This window comes from Mustela putorius, unplaced genomic scaffold, assembly GCF_011764305.1.
Source record: "Mustela putorius furo isolate JIRA1106 unplaced genomic scaffold, ASM1176430v1.1 tig00003942_pilon_pilon_pilon, whole genome shotgun sequence".
Lineage (NCBI taxonomy): Eukaryota > Metazoa > Chordata > Mammalia > Carnivora > Mustelidae > Mustela > Mustela putorius.
This window is the reverse complement of record NW_025422087.1, coordinates 13,048,433-13,064,837: the sequence shown is the minus strand read 5'-3', so window position 1 is coordinate 13,064,837 and position 16,405 is coordinate 13,048,433. Positions and strand designations below refer to the sequence as shown.

General features: G+C 59.3%; 1 long non-coding RNA gene across 1 annotated transcript; it reads right to left on the bottom strand.

Moving 5' to 3' along the window:
- Positions 1 to 801: 801 nt before the first annotated feature.
- LOC123389039 lies at positions 802 to 15,609 on the bottom strand. Its single transcript, XR_006603573.1, has 4 exons — positions 15,206 to 15,609; positions 12,260 to 12,347; positions 3,278 to 3,375; positions 802 to 2,981 (listed from the first exon to the last, which is right to left on the bottom strand). It is a non-coding gene; the product is annotated as an uncharacterized LOC123389039 (long non-coding RNA).
- Between the last annotated feature and the right edge of the window lie 796 nt (positions 15,610 to 16,405).

Sequence of the window (16,405 nt, the reverse complement as noted above, 5' to 3'; positions counted from 1 at the left end):
CTCCAAGGAGACCAGCAGGATCGAGAGGAGTTTTGAGTGTCCAGGCCCCAGGACATTGGCTGGCAGTAGCTGGTACATGGTACCTACTCAGGAGATGAATAGGAGGAAGAAGAGGAGTGAGGTCGGCGGTGGGGGGAACGCCCCACCTATACCTGTGGCTCTCACCTTTCTGGGGCAGAAACCCGGACTTGGGGGATCTGGGAGACATTTTCCCTTTCCCTCCCCATGCACATTCCACCCGTTGCCCACTCCGTGTATCCCCTCTGCTTCTCCTGCATTTCTCTGCTCCCCTACCCCACCCAACTACCCCATGGTTTCCTCTGGGGCAGACTGAATCTCCAGTTTGGAGGATTCACTGCCTCATTCTAGATCTTACTTCTCAGCCTTCCCCCAGCCCCATGCCCCTCCCAAGGCCCCACAGCCCCTCCCCTGGACCACAGTACCTCCCCCTGCCCCACAGCCCTTCCCCAGGCACCACAGCCCCTCCCCTGCCCCACAGCCCTTGCAGAGGCACCACAGCCCCTCCCCCATCCCCAGAGCCCTTGCCCAGGCACCACAGCCCCTCCCCCCCACCCCACAGCTCTTTCCCAGGCACCACAGCCCCTCCCCCATCCCCAGAGCCCCAAGGCCACCCCCTGCTCCCTCCCTGCCCTTGGGAGGGAGGTGCACCATGGTGGTCCACATGGGTGGACCATGTGACCTGTCTGGGCTAATGAGATATTCTTGATGCAATGCCTCCAGAGGCTTGCCAAGTCCTTGTGCCCTGGAGTTGGGCAAGCTTTCATTCCTGGGATCCCCCCGAGAAGGTTATGTACCAGGCAGAGGCGCCACTTCAGATATGGCCTCTGCAGAAAACCTGAGGAAAAGACCCAAGTCTATTCAGGAGCCTAAAGCCATGCCCCGCTCGCCCGCCCCAGAATGAGGGTAGCCCAGATCAGCTGCAGCAAGGTGAACCCGCAGAGCCCTGGTCATGAGAAGAAATAGCCTTTGTCTCAAGTCACTGAGGGTCGGATGCTTTGTTACGTGGCGTGGCTGCTCGGTTTGCGGGCTGATGCAACCCTGGTCATCCAAGCTCCCCGCCTTCCTCCTTAAGCCCAACTGTCATAGGGATGGTCGCTGTAGCAGGAAAGACTTCCCCATTAGAGATATTCTGACTTTCTTCCAGAGGCTTATTCCTTAGTTCATATGCCAACATACGGAGATCCATGCTCAGCCTTAGCAGGGGCGACAAGAGGCAAGAGCAGGGTGGTTCTGCAGGAGGCTGAGACATACGCCCTTTCTTCGAGAGTGAGAGAGCAGGGCCAGAAGCCAGCAATCACATGGCAGGGTACCGGCCACGTTTCTGACCCAAGAGCAGACCACGGGGAGACAAAGTCATCATTCTGCAGCAGCCCATGTTTCTTCTTAAGACAAATTATCTCTATTTTTTTTAAAATCCCCAGTAATTACGAGTATCCCTTCTTCTGCACACACCGCATGAGCCAGTGCAACACAGCTTTCCCATATGTCAGTACCAGTTACGCCTTCTTTTAAAGCGTGTTCTGTGCATCCTTCTGGAAGGAGGTGAATGAAATGTTCTTGTAAATGGACAAATGATGCATGGGATCATGACTACTCTCACCAGCTGCATCAATTCTAGGGAGCAAGGGAACTTGGTGAGATATTATTTACAACTTGTTAAAAACACTCCTTGAGACACTTCAGGCCTTGTTCGGTCCTGGTGAGCTCAACTGAACGTGGCTGGGATGGCAGTCGGCCGAAACTGGTCCTCCCGGCACACCCACGCTGCCTGGGCCCAGAGGAACTGCATGCTGGCATGGGGAGGCTTCTGGAACTCTTTCCTCTGAGAGGGAGGACGGGGAAGCCTGAGACATGCACGGGACTTTACTGGACCATCAACGAGGCATTCGATCAGGCATCGATCCAAGTGACATTCTGTCTGGTGATGGGGTCACAGCTACACAGGGCAAAGGACAAACACACAGTCCTGCTCTCAGGTTGCCTATGGTCTCACAGAGATACGGTTCCCCGTCTATTAGGTAGTCTTCAGGAAAGAAATGACCTGGCTTGCCTGTCCCTTAATATCCTCCTCCGTCAAATTATGAAAATGAAAATGGCAATCACATCCCAGGACGGTGGGGACAGCCACGTCAGTCAAAACATGTCCGCCGTACCCCCTTGTTCCCTGAGAGGACCCTGAGCTTGTTGGGGCGGCCATGCTTCCTGATGACGGCTCACCTTCCCAGGCTCTCTGCGGCCACGTGGGCCACGCACCCCGGTTCCTGTCCGTGAGCACAGATAGAAATTTTGGTGAGCGCATTCCTTTCTGAGTAAAAGGACAAAGTTTCGCAAGAGACGCTGCTCATTTGCCTTCTCTCCAGAAACACCTGAATGGAACCTCTGACCACATGGGACCAAGGGGACAGTGACAGGCTGGAGGGGCCTTGGGCTCCGGACGTGCTCCTGGGCACCTGTCAGCCATGTTCTACTTAGTTCCAGACAGTTCTTGCTTCAGCAGCTGTCTCACGGGCGAACGTGCTCTGGACAGTGTGAGCCCACAGACTGCCAGGTGTGCAGGAAGTACTCCATGGGGCCGCGCTGTGTGGTTACTGATGCCATGAGCACCCAGCACGGTGGCGTGGAGAGCGTGTGTGGACGCCAGATGCTTCACGGGGCCTGCAGTCCCAGCCAGTGCCTCGGGCTCTGAGCCTCAGAGGTCTTTCCAGGCTGACCCCTCAGCTCCTCCCAGCTGTCATGCCCTCCACAGGGCCTCTACATTGGCCGTTCCGGGAGGATCCAAGCTGGAGCCCTGGCTTCAGTCCTGTGCAAACCATCCGCCTCGCTTATTTCCAATGGGGGTCTGCTCCCAGCTCACTCCCAGATGAGAACCTCCCGGAGTGACCCCTCACCATCAGTAGCCCCTCGACGCTCCCGTCCTTCGGGCCCGAGTGCCGACACTGCCACGGACATTTCAGCAAGGCCTGGGGAGACACAAAACATACCTCACTTTCAAAAATTCAATCCTTAAAAAAAAATCATGCAATGTTTGCTTTTCTACTGTGATATATTCTTCTAACTTCAATATAAAAATGTTTTAACTTCTCTGCTGATGGAAAGAATTAATTGTATTCGAGGAAGATGCTGGGTGTTCAGCTGCAGTTCTGAGGGCCCCCTCAGAGGGCGTCCGGGAGCTCCCTGTCCTGTCCTCCATGGGATGTGGGTGCCCTCCTGGGACCCCTTGTTCCACACACCGTCCCGTCCTCATGGAGTGTCTTACCTCCCTGGCCACTGGCAAACTCCCGGGTGTGCTCTCGTCTGAGAATGCCCAGCAGGCCGGATGTGCAAACCGCTTCGGCATCTGGTCCCACCACGCACCTGTCAAACACAGGGGACATTCTGTTGTTCATCGTGGAAGGTTTCCAGTTACTCGTGTGTGACCAACGATCCCCACACCTAGAGACCCCTCCTCCCGAGGGGGACAGGTGCCCCGGGAGCAAGCAGGCACCAGCTGCCTGGACGCGCCTTGGTACCACAAGCGGGGAGGCGTGAGGACAAAGAGAGCGTCTGAGAACAGATGTGCCGGCCGGTGACGTCCCCACGCACCCTCGCAAGCCGTCTCTGCCCCGCACCCGAGTGTGAAGGTTGAGGCTGGGGCAGGAGGGCAGGGAGGGACCTGCTTGCTGCTGGGAGGGACCCGGCATGGAGGGACCCATCTCCGGCTCCCCGTCCCTGGTATTTCTTACCCCCAACCCCACATGGGAAACTGAGAGCTTGGTATTCATTCTGAGCGCGGGTCAGTGGTCTGTACAGGAAACCGGGATGGGCTCTGGTGTTGGCCACATCCCCCCAGAGCCACTTCTGTGTCCCCCACTCTCAGGGGCCCAGCAGAACAAGGGGGGCTCTAGGCGTCTCCTCCGAGCCCCTCCCCTTGGCGCTCTGGAGGGGCAGGCTGCCCTCCGGGGGCTGTCCATGGCTGTGGGCTAAGCATCCGAGGTCTAACAGCCCCTTGTCTGCCATTATGGGAGCCTTCATAGCAGGTGTCATTGAACAGACATTAAGACCCAACTGGCCATGGTTAAGGGGACCATTAGCACATGCCTGATGTTTGCCTTGACAAATGGAGACCCAGCCAAGCACTCATGTGATAATGGGCCGGGAAACACCCCCTGGGGGGAAGTAACGGGATGGGGGACGGGGAGGGCACGCCCTGCCTGGGGCCCTCAGAGCATCTGCAGACTCTAAGTCAGCCTCGCCCTGGCCTCCCTGGGTCTCTGGCACTCGACCAAGGAGGTGGGGACCACTGCCTGCCCCGCCAGCCTGAGCATGCTCCAGGGAAGCATGCCTTGTGATGGCAGGACAAAGGGTCATGCTGCCTCAGTTTCCCCTGAGCTGACGGGTCTTTGGGAGCCGAAACCAGCGTCAAAGCGAGCCGAGCTCATTTATGCTTCTGTGGATCTGAAGTGTGCAGGCCCGTCAGGGCACCGACACCCCACCTCCAGCGGAACTGCGCATCCGCACAGGTGGCCGGCCACGCCGACCCACTCTCCCACCTGCAGCCTTCCATGACCAGGAGGCGGCGCAGTGTGGGGTGCAGATGTGCGCTTTGGGTTCAGGTCTCCCTGGGTTCGACGCCCAGCTCTGCCCCCTGCGAGTCAGGCTCCTCTTTTCTGTTCCCGTGGGGCGCTGCGCACACCATCCCTCTGGCCGCCCAGTTCCCTCTGCTCTGTGTTCATGCCTGCACCTGCTGGAGAGTGGAGAGCCCAGGGTCTCCTGGACCCTGCCACTCCCCAAGGGAGCAGACACCCCCTAAATCACGTTCCATCCATGAAGGTCCCTTCCCTGGGCCACGCCCGATGGCGAGCACAGCCGGAGACTATCCGCAAAACCACCAACCTGCCCGCTGACCAGACCTCGTGCCCCCACCTGCGTACCCAGCCCCGGCCATGTGCTCAGCTCACTCCTGCCATGCTTTCTGCTCCCAGCACCCCAGGTTCCACTTCCTCCTACCCGCTCCTCCTCCACCCCTTTCTGAGCCCTTCCCTGCCCCCACCCTGCCTCCTCCCAGGCGGTCTCTCCCCCTGAACCTATGGCTCCCCATAGCCTCCATGTCCCTCAGCCTGTAGGCCCCTTCTACAGGTCATATGCCTTCAGGACCCTGCCTCGGGCAGCCAGGTCCTCCTCCTCCTCTCTCTCTGCCATGTGCTGTGGTGACCAGCACTGTATGTGAACGTGCTCTTGCCAGACTCACCCCGGCCCTAACTGAACATCAGGTGCACTCTACCCGCCCGCTGAGCCAGTTCCAAGGCTGCGCCCTGCCGAAGGGATGGGAAGGTCAGCACCCCTCGTGCCGGGCCTGTAACCTTGCACACTTAGCCCCCAGCCATGGAGTCTCGTGGGTGCTGAGGGGCTTGGGGGGTAGTTGGTAAAAACAACCCTTTGCCCCCTAGGTTGCTGTGGACTTAAGGGTGTAGAAGAATGGACCCATGGACAGCAGGGAGGGCACACGTGGGACACAGCGTGTGCTTGGAAGGCACCTGCTGTAACAGCCCGTCTGCGGGGTCCCCAGCTCATGCGCTCTGGTCTCTGGGGTCTCCGGGCTCACACGCTCTGGTCTGAGGGATTCCCCTTCTCATGCACTGAGGTCTGCAGGGTCACCCGCCCTCGTGCTCTTGTCTGTGAAGTCTCCCGCTCATGCACTCTGGTGTGCGGGGTATTCTGGGCTACCCGTCTCTGGTCTGTAGGGTCCATGGCTCACCCGTACTGATCTGCAGAGTCCTCTGCTAATCTTCCCTGGTCTAAGGGGGTCCACCGCTCACGTGCTCTAGTCTGTGGGGTTGCCTGCTCGTAAGCTCTGGTCCGCGAGGTCTCCCCGACTCTGCACTCTGGTCTGCGGAGTTTCCCTGGCTCGTGCGCTCTGGTCTGTGGGGTCTCCCCCTCACGCACCCTGGTCTGCGGCACCTCCCTGGCTTGGACGCTCTGGACTGTGGGGTCCCCTGCTCACGAACCCTGGTCTGTGGGGGTCTCCTGCTAACGTGCTCTCGTCTGTGGGGTCTCCCCAGCTCTCGTGCTCTAGTCTGGGGGGTCTCCCCAGCTCTGCATTCTGGTCTATGGGGTCTCCCCAGCTCATAAGCTCTAGTCAGCAGGGTCTCCCCAGCTCACTCACTCTGGTCTGCGGGGTCTGACCCTCATGCACTCTGTGTCCACCCCGCCACACAGCACGTGTTTCCCAGCCACCACACTGCTAACACTACCTGCTGAAAGGCTGTCCTGGGCTCTGTAGGATTTGAGTAGTGTCCTTCCACTGCATTCGCCCCGGCTTGGCTCCCTGTCATGCGGAACGACCCTGGCTCACTCTGGCCCAGGTTGGGAGACACCGCTGCCCTGGTGAAGAACAGCTTACTAGGTGGAGGGGCCAGGACTTCAGAACCTGGGGCTCCCGCTTACAGCGGGCTTGGGATGCAGGCAGGGGTGCTGGGTGGAGCACTGGAGCCGGCAGATGGTTAGCAAAGGCCCAGGGTGGGCAGGCCATGCAGGCGGTACACACACAGGGCCCCGGATCGCCCTGGACAGTGGCACCAGCTGCACGGTGACTGCAGGTGCTTCGTGAAGCCGCGATGTGACGGGAGCCATCTGCCCATCACGGTGTTGGCTGCCCCATGGCAGTTCCTGCTGTTCCAGCCAGCTGAGTGAACCCTTAATGGGATGCGGGACAAAACATCTCTTCATGGGATTGCAAAGCCGCGATGTGATGTGAGCCATCTGCCCTGCTGTTCCAGCCAGCTGAGTGAACCTTTAATGGGATGCGGGACAAAACATGTCATCATGGGGCTGCAAAGCCTCCCAATCAACTCTTCAAATAAGAGGCATATGCCCAAGATGGGGGTGGGAGTGTGCAGTGTGACTTGGAGGAGTGTCTCTGCCAGGGCTGAGATTTCTGTCGTGGTGATAGAGGTTCCTAAAGACCCGGGCCCCCCGGCCTGTGATGACGATACTGGCTGTTGACAGACAAAGCTGAATCGGAAAAAGAAAGACCACGCTTGGGGACTATCTCTTCATTTTCCTTTCCTGTGACTACGGTCCAATCCACGGCGGTGCCAGCCCCTCCCCGCGGAGCTCCAGGGTGGCCCTTTCCCCCTCACCTGTCCTCTGCCTAGAAACTGAGGGGAAGAAGCACAAAGACCCTCAGACTCTGGAGGTCTGAGCCCATGCGACTCTGCCCTTTGCTGCTGTGTGACTTCAGGACAGGCGAGCCTGGACCACCTTTCTGAACAGGACAAGGACGGCCACGATGATACCACGCCTGCTTACTAGTGGCTTCTTCCAGAGCCCACAGGAGTCACGATAACCCTCTGAGGGCGTGTTCTCACTACTTCCATCTTACAAAGGAGAGAGAGCCTTCGAGAGGTCAGACAGTTTGCCAAGGCCAAGCACCTCATCAGGGCCACCCTGTGTGGTTGTTCTGGTTGTGTACTGCACAAAGGAGCTCCACCTAGGGCGACAGTTACACTGCCGATGAATGCTGACGTCCAAGACAGCATGAAGTAGGCACAGGGCTCCCAGCGCCCCGCTGGGCATGTCCGAGAACGATTTCCTTCATGACCCACCCAGACGCCCATGCCCGGATCCCCATGCAGAAGCACAGGAGCTCACGCTCCCTCTTGGCCTGACACCTGCTGCGGAGCAGACCCTGAGTCAGCTCTGGCTGCCTGGCTGGGGGATGGAGCAGGTGCATGCTGGTGTCCATGAGACTGGGAGACCAAGGGAACAGCAGGTGGACGTGGGGCACCAGGACCACAAACGCTGCTCTCTAGCAGTCTGGAGGGTAGACAACTCAAGGCAACCTTGCTGGCTGGACCCAGGCGTCACAGGGCTAGCCTCCCTGGCCTGACCTGTTTCCTGCCTTTCCCAACCTGCCCTTCTGCGCCCCAGGATCTCAGGACGGCCCGAAGACAGAAGGGAGCCTCACATGAGGCCTGTCCTTCAGGGTCTGGGTGGGTCCCACCTGCTTGCTCAGTGAGGAGCACCGGAGGGGCGTCAGCTCTCACCAGGCCCTGAGATTCCTGTAGGTGGATGTTTCCCTAAATGTTCCCTGACTCCTGCCCAACATGCTCCTCTGGTGCTTCAGCAACCCCTCCGTTCCGCCCTCCAGCAAGCATGTCGGGCTCCAGCTGCAGCACAATGTGCGAGTTCTCCACACACCACGCTGCACCACATGGGATGGGGACTTCATGCCAGCGGCCTCTGTCAGTACTGTACACGACCCACTCTTCCCTTTGCACGACTGCCACTGATGATGAAGTCCTTGAGACTGTGCTAGGGTCACCTCCACCAGGAAGCCCTCCCTGATTACTCAGGAGTCGCCCTGAAGATTCTCATCCTCTCTAGGTCAAATGACAGTCCTCAGCTCCGTTGCCTGTGCCCACAGGGGCCTGCACTCCCCTCTGTCATAACGTGTACCACTCTTGGTGCTCACCTTCTCCACCAGATTTTGATCCCCTCCACGCTGTGGACTCTGTCAGCAGGGACTTGAGCAACTGAGAAGAGCTTTCCTCTTGGGTGGGGTGGTCTCAAGGTCTGGTGTGGACCAGAGCCAGGGACTCACAAGTCCTTGTGACTCTGATAAATCGGGAGCTTCTCACCAGGCCACCGCCAGCAATGTCCGAGGCTCCCCATCCCCCGCACCTCTGGCCCCCCTTCTGGTCCTGAGCTTATCTGGGACAGGGCAGCTCCTCACAGACGTGCTCTCAAACCCTCCAGCAGGCGCAGAGTGCTAGCCATTCTTCCCAGGGATACCGTGAGCGTTCCTGTGCCAGGACGGAGCATGCGAGAATCTGACGTGACACGCTCCCCATCCTCAGAGAAGGTCCTGACCAGTGAGGAATGGGCCGCAAGGCAAACCACTGGAACGCGATGTGTTCGCACTTGGGTCGAGCAAAGCGCTGTGTGACGCGGTGCTGAGATGGGCTGGCCCTTCTGGAGGAGAAGGGGTTGGCTCTGGCTGAGAACAGGTAGGCTGTTCCAAGCAGCGCACACGAGGTTGGTTCCAAACTGCACAACACTACAGCACCTGACCAGCCCTCCATGTGGCACCCAGGACGCAGGGATGAGGGATATCCAGAAGAGCCCAGCCCTGGAAGAAAGGCATCTTCACCGCCAAGACAAGGGACCTGACCTAGAATTTGCCCTGCATGCGACAGGGGCCAGGACAGTGCCGCGCTTCATAGAGACACCACCTTCTTGGGACCTGAGCCAGCGCCCCAGCAGCTGATGACTTGCTGGCTCTGAGCTCCTCTGGCAGCAGAAAGGACAGACAACCAGGAAGGCCCAAGAGGCAGGAGACCGGAGGCAGCTATCCTTCTGACGGGGATGTCTTCTTCTTGGACAGCCCTCAAAGCAGGAGCTCATCAAGGAACAGACAGAGTGACGGGGCCATGGACACCTCCTGGATCCTGGGAGCATGCTCAGGTCCGGGCGAGATGGCGCAGAGGTCAGAGAGAACATGGCCTCACTGGGTCGAGGATGCAGTCCTTCCTTCCAAAGAAGCCATGGTCTCCACATCCAAACCATCTGAACAGCTTCCCAGGTTTGTGGTCGGGATGCAGCCCTCGAGTACGGAGGGAGGAAGGAATCAGATGCTGCCAGGACTCTCCCCCAGCACCATGCACGCCATCCCCAGAACCGACCGGGGAGCCCCAGGCCAGGGCAAGCTCCTTCCCTGGACATGAGGACCTGGGCCCAGCCCTGGGGAAGCAGGACAGAGAGGAAGACTACGTTCTTGGTGCTGGTCCTGCCGGCCTGCTGGTCATCCCCTCAGGACCAAGGGGCAAGAAAGAGCAAAAGACAGAGTTCTCGTCCCCAGGGATTCTCAGACCACACAGCAAGAAAGGCCCAAAGGAGCGCCCTAGCTCATGGCCCCAAAGCCACTGGAATGTCACAGTGTCCAGCCCCTCCCTGGTTCTCCTGCACGAGTGGGAGACACAGCTCCTCTGAGAGACCCCTGCATCCATGGCGACGCTCCCTTGCCTGTGATCCTCCACACCCGTGTGAGCTGGGCCTGCAGCCCCAACCGTGCAAAGATCAGCTTTTTTCTCAAAACAAGGAGTTCCCTGAGGCCGGTGGCTTTGTCAAGCCCCAGGCATGGCCTGCAGCAGGTGCACGGTCCCTAGTCCTGAACTACAGAAACACGTGCCATTAGGCCCCTGCAGGAGCTCATCGGTGGGTGCGCCACCCGCCCTAGATCCTTCCATGCTGCTCTCTGAGATGCAGGACCTCAGCACCTGGATGAGCAGAGAAGATCCCTGACAGTCTTTGCCCCAGTGGAGGACCCCCTCCTTTCTCAGGGAAGTAGGTCCTTGGTGGCCAGTCACAACCCCTGGTCAAACCATGGGGCAACCCCTCCCTGAGCACAGCTGATGCACCCCCACCTCCAACAGGCACCCTGGAGTGTAGGACATGTACGGGCTGGGGCGAGCCTCCAGCGCTGGAGGCCAGTGGGTGACCAGCACAGAAGGGCTCTGGGGGGCGTCCAGGAGTGGGCAGCCCCCAAGAACCATTCCCCCGGGCTCATGGAAACTGTCCACGCGGTGGAGAACCCCGTGAGGCCAGCCCGTGATGGTCCGCCAGCGAAGGAAGGCAGGCATCAGTTTAAGTCTGTTGTCTGTTCTTCATTCCAGGAGACTGAAACTGGGACCGCACGGTGGAAAGGTATTTCTGAACACTCAGAGTGGATGGTGGCTTCCAGGCCACTGCCATCCCCGTCACCCTGAGGTCATGGTCAGCACCGAGACGCACTGCTCACAGCCTGTCTCCCTCTTGAACTAGAGGCAGGCTGTCATGCCTCTAACGGGTTTCCCGCGGCCACCGGGAAAAGTCACCACACGCTCTCTTGCAGCTCTGGAATCACGAGGTCTAAATTCGGGGCCGTGCTCCCAGGGCAAGTGTGTTCTCTTGTCTCCGAGGAGTCCAGACACAACTGTGCCCTTGCCCCCGGGGCCCTCCTCCACCTCCAGCAGCGGCGGCGATCCTCCACCTGCTTCCCTCGCTCCTGGTCTGTCTCTTCCACACACAAGCCCACACACAGCAACATATACACGTGTGCACACACGTGCCTCTGCCTCCCTTGTCTCCCCTCATCTGATGCAGACCCACCTGCCCCCACGTAGGAGGCTCCTCGTACGGAGCTGGTGTGTGGCCCAACAATCCAGGATCACCCCACCCCCAGTGAGAACCTTGAATCAGTCACATCGGCGAAGCCCCTCCTGCAAGGGGACGTCTCACATTCCCAGCTTGGGGGCAGCAGGACGTGGCATCTTCTGGAGGCCGGGACCCCATCTGGCCCAAGCCCCAGCCAGCTATCAGGTGCAGCTTCTAAAGCCCCTCAGGCCTTGGGCTGATCCCCCACACACACCCCAGACAGAAGCCTATCTGTGTGGCTCCGAGCAGTGTGCCACTGCCGCCGCCTGGCCCTCAGTTTCCCGTGTGTGCAGGGCCATGGGCTTCCAGTTCTGCCATCCTGCCGCAAGACCGCTCGGCACACAGGCTGAGCAGGGAGGGCCCGGCCGTTCGCTCGCAGCCCGGCAGTGAGGACAGCTGTGTCCAGAGAGAAGCCGCTCACCCACGACCCAGTCATGGAACGTGAAGAAGTCCCTCAGCTTGCGTGTTCTAATTGAATCAGCACAGATTTAACTCGGGTGTGACGTTCAGAACATAACCCATAAAAACATCCACCAGTGCTGCTCTACGGGGCCTCCCGGAGGAAAGATGCCCTCGGGGGGTTCAGGAAAGGGCCACCTCGCTGGGGCTGTTAGCCTGAGGCTGGGAAGGGCTGGCGGGAAGCGTGTGAGGAAGGATCTACGACGACAGGCCAGAAGATGTCACCCTCCCACCTGGACGTCCCGAAGCAGAGGACGGGGTGCACGGAGGGTGACCGAGCCGGCCACGGGTCCGAGGCACAGTGTTCTTGGCTCCAAGATGCCTGTGCCCCTCAGCATGGCTCTGAGACGGGTTGAAGGCAAACCCCTCGTGCTGTTCGGCCAGCAACAACCTCCAACGACAAGTGTCCACTAGACCTCCTGACCTCCGTCTGACCAGCCTTCGCCCAACCCCAGAAACACTCTTACTGGTTCCCACTCTGCTAGTGAGGAAAAAGCCCTCCTAATAAAAGCTCCTCACTAATCACAAGAATCCCCTGTTGTGGAAATTTGGCACACATTCTTCAACAACAAAAAGGAAAACAGGATGTCTGCTTTGCAGCACTTACCAGCCCTGAGAAGGAGACGTGATGACTCTGACTCATTTTTCCAACCACGCTGGGGAACGGAGATGCTGTCAATGTGAGCATGAAGGAGCTGTGGGGACAGAAGTTAGAGACGGAGTCCGTGAGAGTCTAACAGATGTTATTTTTGGAACTGGCTTTGGGGCAGCAGATAGAACCGTCGCTGCTGGGGCTCTGAAGGTCACACCTGCGCTAGGACACCAGGGGCCTCAGTGTCAGAAGCAGCAGCTTCCAAGGGCCAGGACCTCCCTGTCCCTCACATGGAGGATTTCCTCTGAGAACACCTCCATCCTCACATGAGGGTCCATGTCCACACAGGACAGATGAGAAAGGCTGACACAGAGAGGAGCACGTGGGGGTGGGGACAGAGGTTCAAGCCGCCGGCCAAACGTGGCACGCAGCCACCAGGTAAGCCGGCGAGTGGTGCCAGGAAGGTGCCGGCAGACGTCCTGGCAGAGAGGATTGGAGAGACCACCTCCCTTGAGGACGCAGGGTGTGGGCAGGAGGCCAGGGTCACCTGTTTACTGGACTTCCAACTCCTGAGGGCTGGCTACAATCTGTCTTGTCCATGCCTCTGTGCCCCATGCAGAGGAACATGCCCAGCAGAGAGCAGGTCCTCACAACATGGTAGCTGGCTGAAGGAACGATGAATAAGTGAGTTCCTAAGCACACGGCGCTGAACCAGCTCAGAGCTGAGCCCTCGGGACTCCAGTGCACTCTGCTGGGGGATCACCCAAGCCTCGAGGACCCCCCCAACCAGCTGCCCTCTATGCAGACTCCTCTGGCTTCTCTGGGACTCCTTTACTCAGCCCTGCCTGATGGCCGGCTGGCCACGAGGTGGGACCCAACCCAATGCAGGGGCTCCCGGGGTTCCCCGGACGGCTCCCTCCCAGCCCCGCAGCCTTTTGGCCACCAAGCCCTCCTCATTCCACCTTCCATCCTCCTTCTACCTTACAGCTAGCTCCCTCTGTCTCGGCCGGCCCTGCATCCTGCCCTGCGTCCTGGCCCTCCGGCCAGGGGGCCCCACCCGCCTCTGCTGCACTAACAAGCAAGCCCCATTCCAGAGCCTGTGGTACCATCACTGTCACCCGAGGCAACCACAGCACGGCCACTCTCCCACCACAGGGCCCAGCATTCAGGGAGGGGAAGTCCCGTCTGGGACACAGCGTTTTCACGGCACAAACAGAAGCCAAGCCAGGGGTGGAAAAACTCAGTGCCTCCGGGATGGTTCCATAGCTGGTCCCCAAGTGTCTGATGCCCCTCCCTCCACAAGAGGGGGTTAATGGCCCCGCTGAAGGTGAGTGGGACTGCTGCAGCCAGCAAATGTCCGCCCGGGTTTCCTGGGATTCCTAGGCTGTGGCTGCAGGGTCCCCAGGCAGCGTGCTGGCCTCCACCTGTGCCCACAGGGCTCTGTCTCCACCGTCTGGGTGGCCTGGACTTCCACCACGGAAGAATGGGGTGCAGGGCATTGCCTGAAACCTACACCAGCAACGGGCGCAGAAATGTGTGCAGAGAGGTGGGACAGCAGGCTTGCGGCGAGGCTGGGAAATACCGCTCACCCCCCAGTAGACTGCAGCCTGGGAGTGGAAGACCGGGATCTAGGTGATGCCCGTGTCCCCAGCAGAAGGGCGGCTCTCCAACGACCTAATCAGTCTCCCCTCACAGCACCCCTTCCCCTGCCTCTCACCTCAGGACACACAGTCAACCTGCCAGGTCACGTACAGAGACTTATCACAAACCCATGTCAATGGCAGCAGCACACCTTCCCTGTAAAACCTGCTGTGGCTCCCAGTTCCAGTTGCCCAATGCGGCTCCAGCATCTGGGGGCTAGGAACCACAGGCTCAGGTCATCTCCCGTGAGTGTGGGTTGACGGGGCGGGGACACATGCACAGCAGCCCTCTGCTGGCCGGCGGGGGTCGGGAGCTCTCCTACACGCTGGGCAGACATCCAGCAGTCACGGTGGCCTGCTGTCTGTCCTCCACGAGGGCCTCTCTTTGCAGATGGCCCCTCTCCCCAGCAGCATGGGGGCAGGATTGCAGGGAAGTGGGAGCATGGGATGGACTCTCAGGGGTCAGCCCTGAACAACACAGTGTCACTTCTGGCACATTCTTCACATCCAAAAAGACCGCAGGGCAGTCAAGTGCTACAGGAGGGGATGAGATCTGTCCTCGGTCGGGCAGGAGGAACAGTGTGTGCCTTTGTGGAGGGGGACTCCCTGGGATCCATGCTGGGATGCTGCATCCCATCACAGGCTGAGAACAGGGTGCTCGGTATCCACACACTACAGAGATGCCTTGGGTCATCTCAGGAGGCTCTACACAGGGTTGACCCCAAAGTCACACACTCCGGAGGTCTGCCCAGGGAGACTTGGGATGGTGAGACGAGGTTCCATGGGGCTGTCCGGAGCTCTGTGGTGCCTTCCCTTTCCTCCCCCCAGGGAAAGAGGTTTCCTCCTTGGTCATAAGCCCAAGGCAGCCTTCCAGACCGACATGGACTGAGCGGGCCTTGACCACGTGGGCTGCAGCACGTGCACCTCACTGACAGCACACAAGCCTCCCGGGACCACCAAAGGGTAAGCAGGAACGTCTGCTGGACAGAGGCCAGCTCTGGGATGGGTGGCGGTGGATCCCATCAGAGTCTGCAGAGTGCACAGCACGAACCCAGGGCTGAGGGGCACCTGGGAAGGAAGGACCACCCACCCATGCCAGGGTGCTGCCACCAGAGTCCCCGAGAATCCCCGAAGCGTCCCAGAGAGAGAGCCCCAGCCCCCGGGGGCTGCCCTCCCTCAGCTCCCCCAGTGGAGGAGAAGGGGCGTCCTTGGCCCCTGTTGCCCACGCAGCTGTCACACCCCACGGGATACCTGGCTGAATGGGGGCTGGAGATGCAGCTGGATACCAGTGAGAGCAGTGGAAGGTCCGCCGCACACCCACCTTGAACGACAGTTCCTCCGAATCAGGGAGCACCGCGCAGAGCCGTCAGCATACCGCGTGCACGCATTTCCCGTCTCTCGCGGCCTCGAGGACGTGGGCTCTGGAGACACTGGAGCAAGTCCGACCCGCAGGCCGCAGGAGCTAAGCCCAGCTCTGCCGCCTAAGCCACGCCAATGGAGGCGAAGTGCGCAGCCGCCCGTGGCACCCACCAACGCGGGGCTCGAAAAAGAGTCACAGAGTGATTCAACGGGCTGAGCTGTAAGGCGTGGGGTGTTCTTAGCCGAGCTCTCTCAGCGCCTTGGCAGCCGGCCTGGGGGAGCAGGTGGCTGGGCGCAGGCCGGCCGGGTGCCTCAGGGACATCCTGCTCCGCAGCTTGCCACGCTCCCTGTGAACGCCTGTGGACGTTGCCGGGGTACTTCCGGCACTTCCGGCGTACGGCCCGCACTTCCGGCTGCGCCCATCCCACGCTGCTGGCCTGGGATACTTAGGGCACTTAGGGCCCGGCCCTCTGATGCCCCCAGCGGATGCGGACCCTCCCACACTTCCAGCAGCGTGGGGAGGACGGGCTGCTGCTGTGGTCCCGCCTCTTTGTGTCCATAGACGTTTTGTGTTCCATAGAAACACAAAATGTCTGGGACGCCTGAGCGGCTCAGTGGGTTAAGCCTCTGCCTTCAGATCAGGTCATGATCTCAGGGTCCTGGGATCAAGTCCCGCATCAGGCTCTCTGCTCGGAAGCAGGGAGCCTGCTTTCCCCTCTGTCTCTCTGCCTGCCTCTCTGCCTACTTGTCATCCCTCTCTCTCTCTGTCAAATAAATTAAAAAAAAAAAAAGAAACCCAAAATGTTTTTGTGTTCCATAGAAGTTTTAGGACTGTTTCTAGCAGCTCTGTGAAAACTGCTGATGGAATTTTGTTATGGGATTGCATTAAATTTTTTAAGAAGATTTTATTTATTTATTTGACAGAGAAAAATCACAAGTAGGCATAGAGACAGGCAAAGGGCGGGGGGAATCAGGCTCCCCACTGAGCAGAGAGCCTGATGCAGGCGTCAGGAACCCTAAGATCCCGACCTGAGTCAAAGGCAGAGGCTTAACCCACTGAGCCACTCAGGCGCCCTAGACATTTTAATAATATTTGTTCTTCCAACCCTTGAGCATGGTATGGTTTTCCATCTTTTTGTGTATTCCTCAATATCTTTCATAA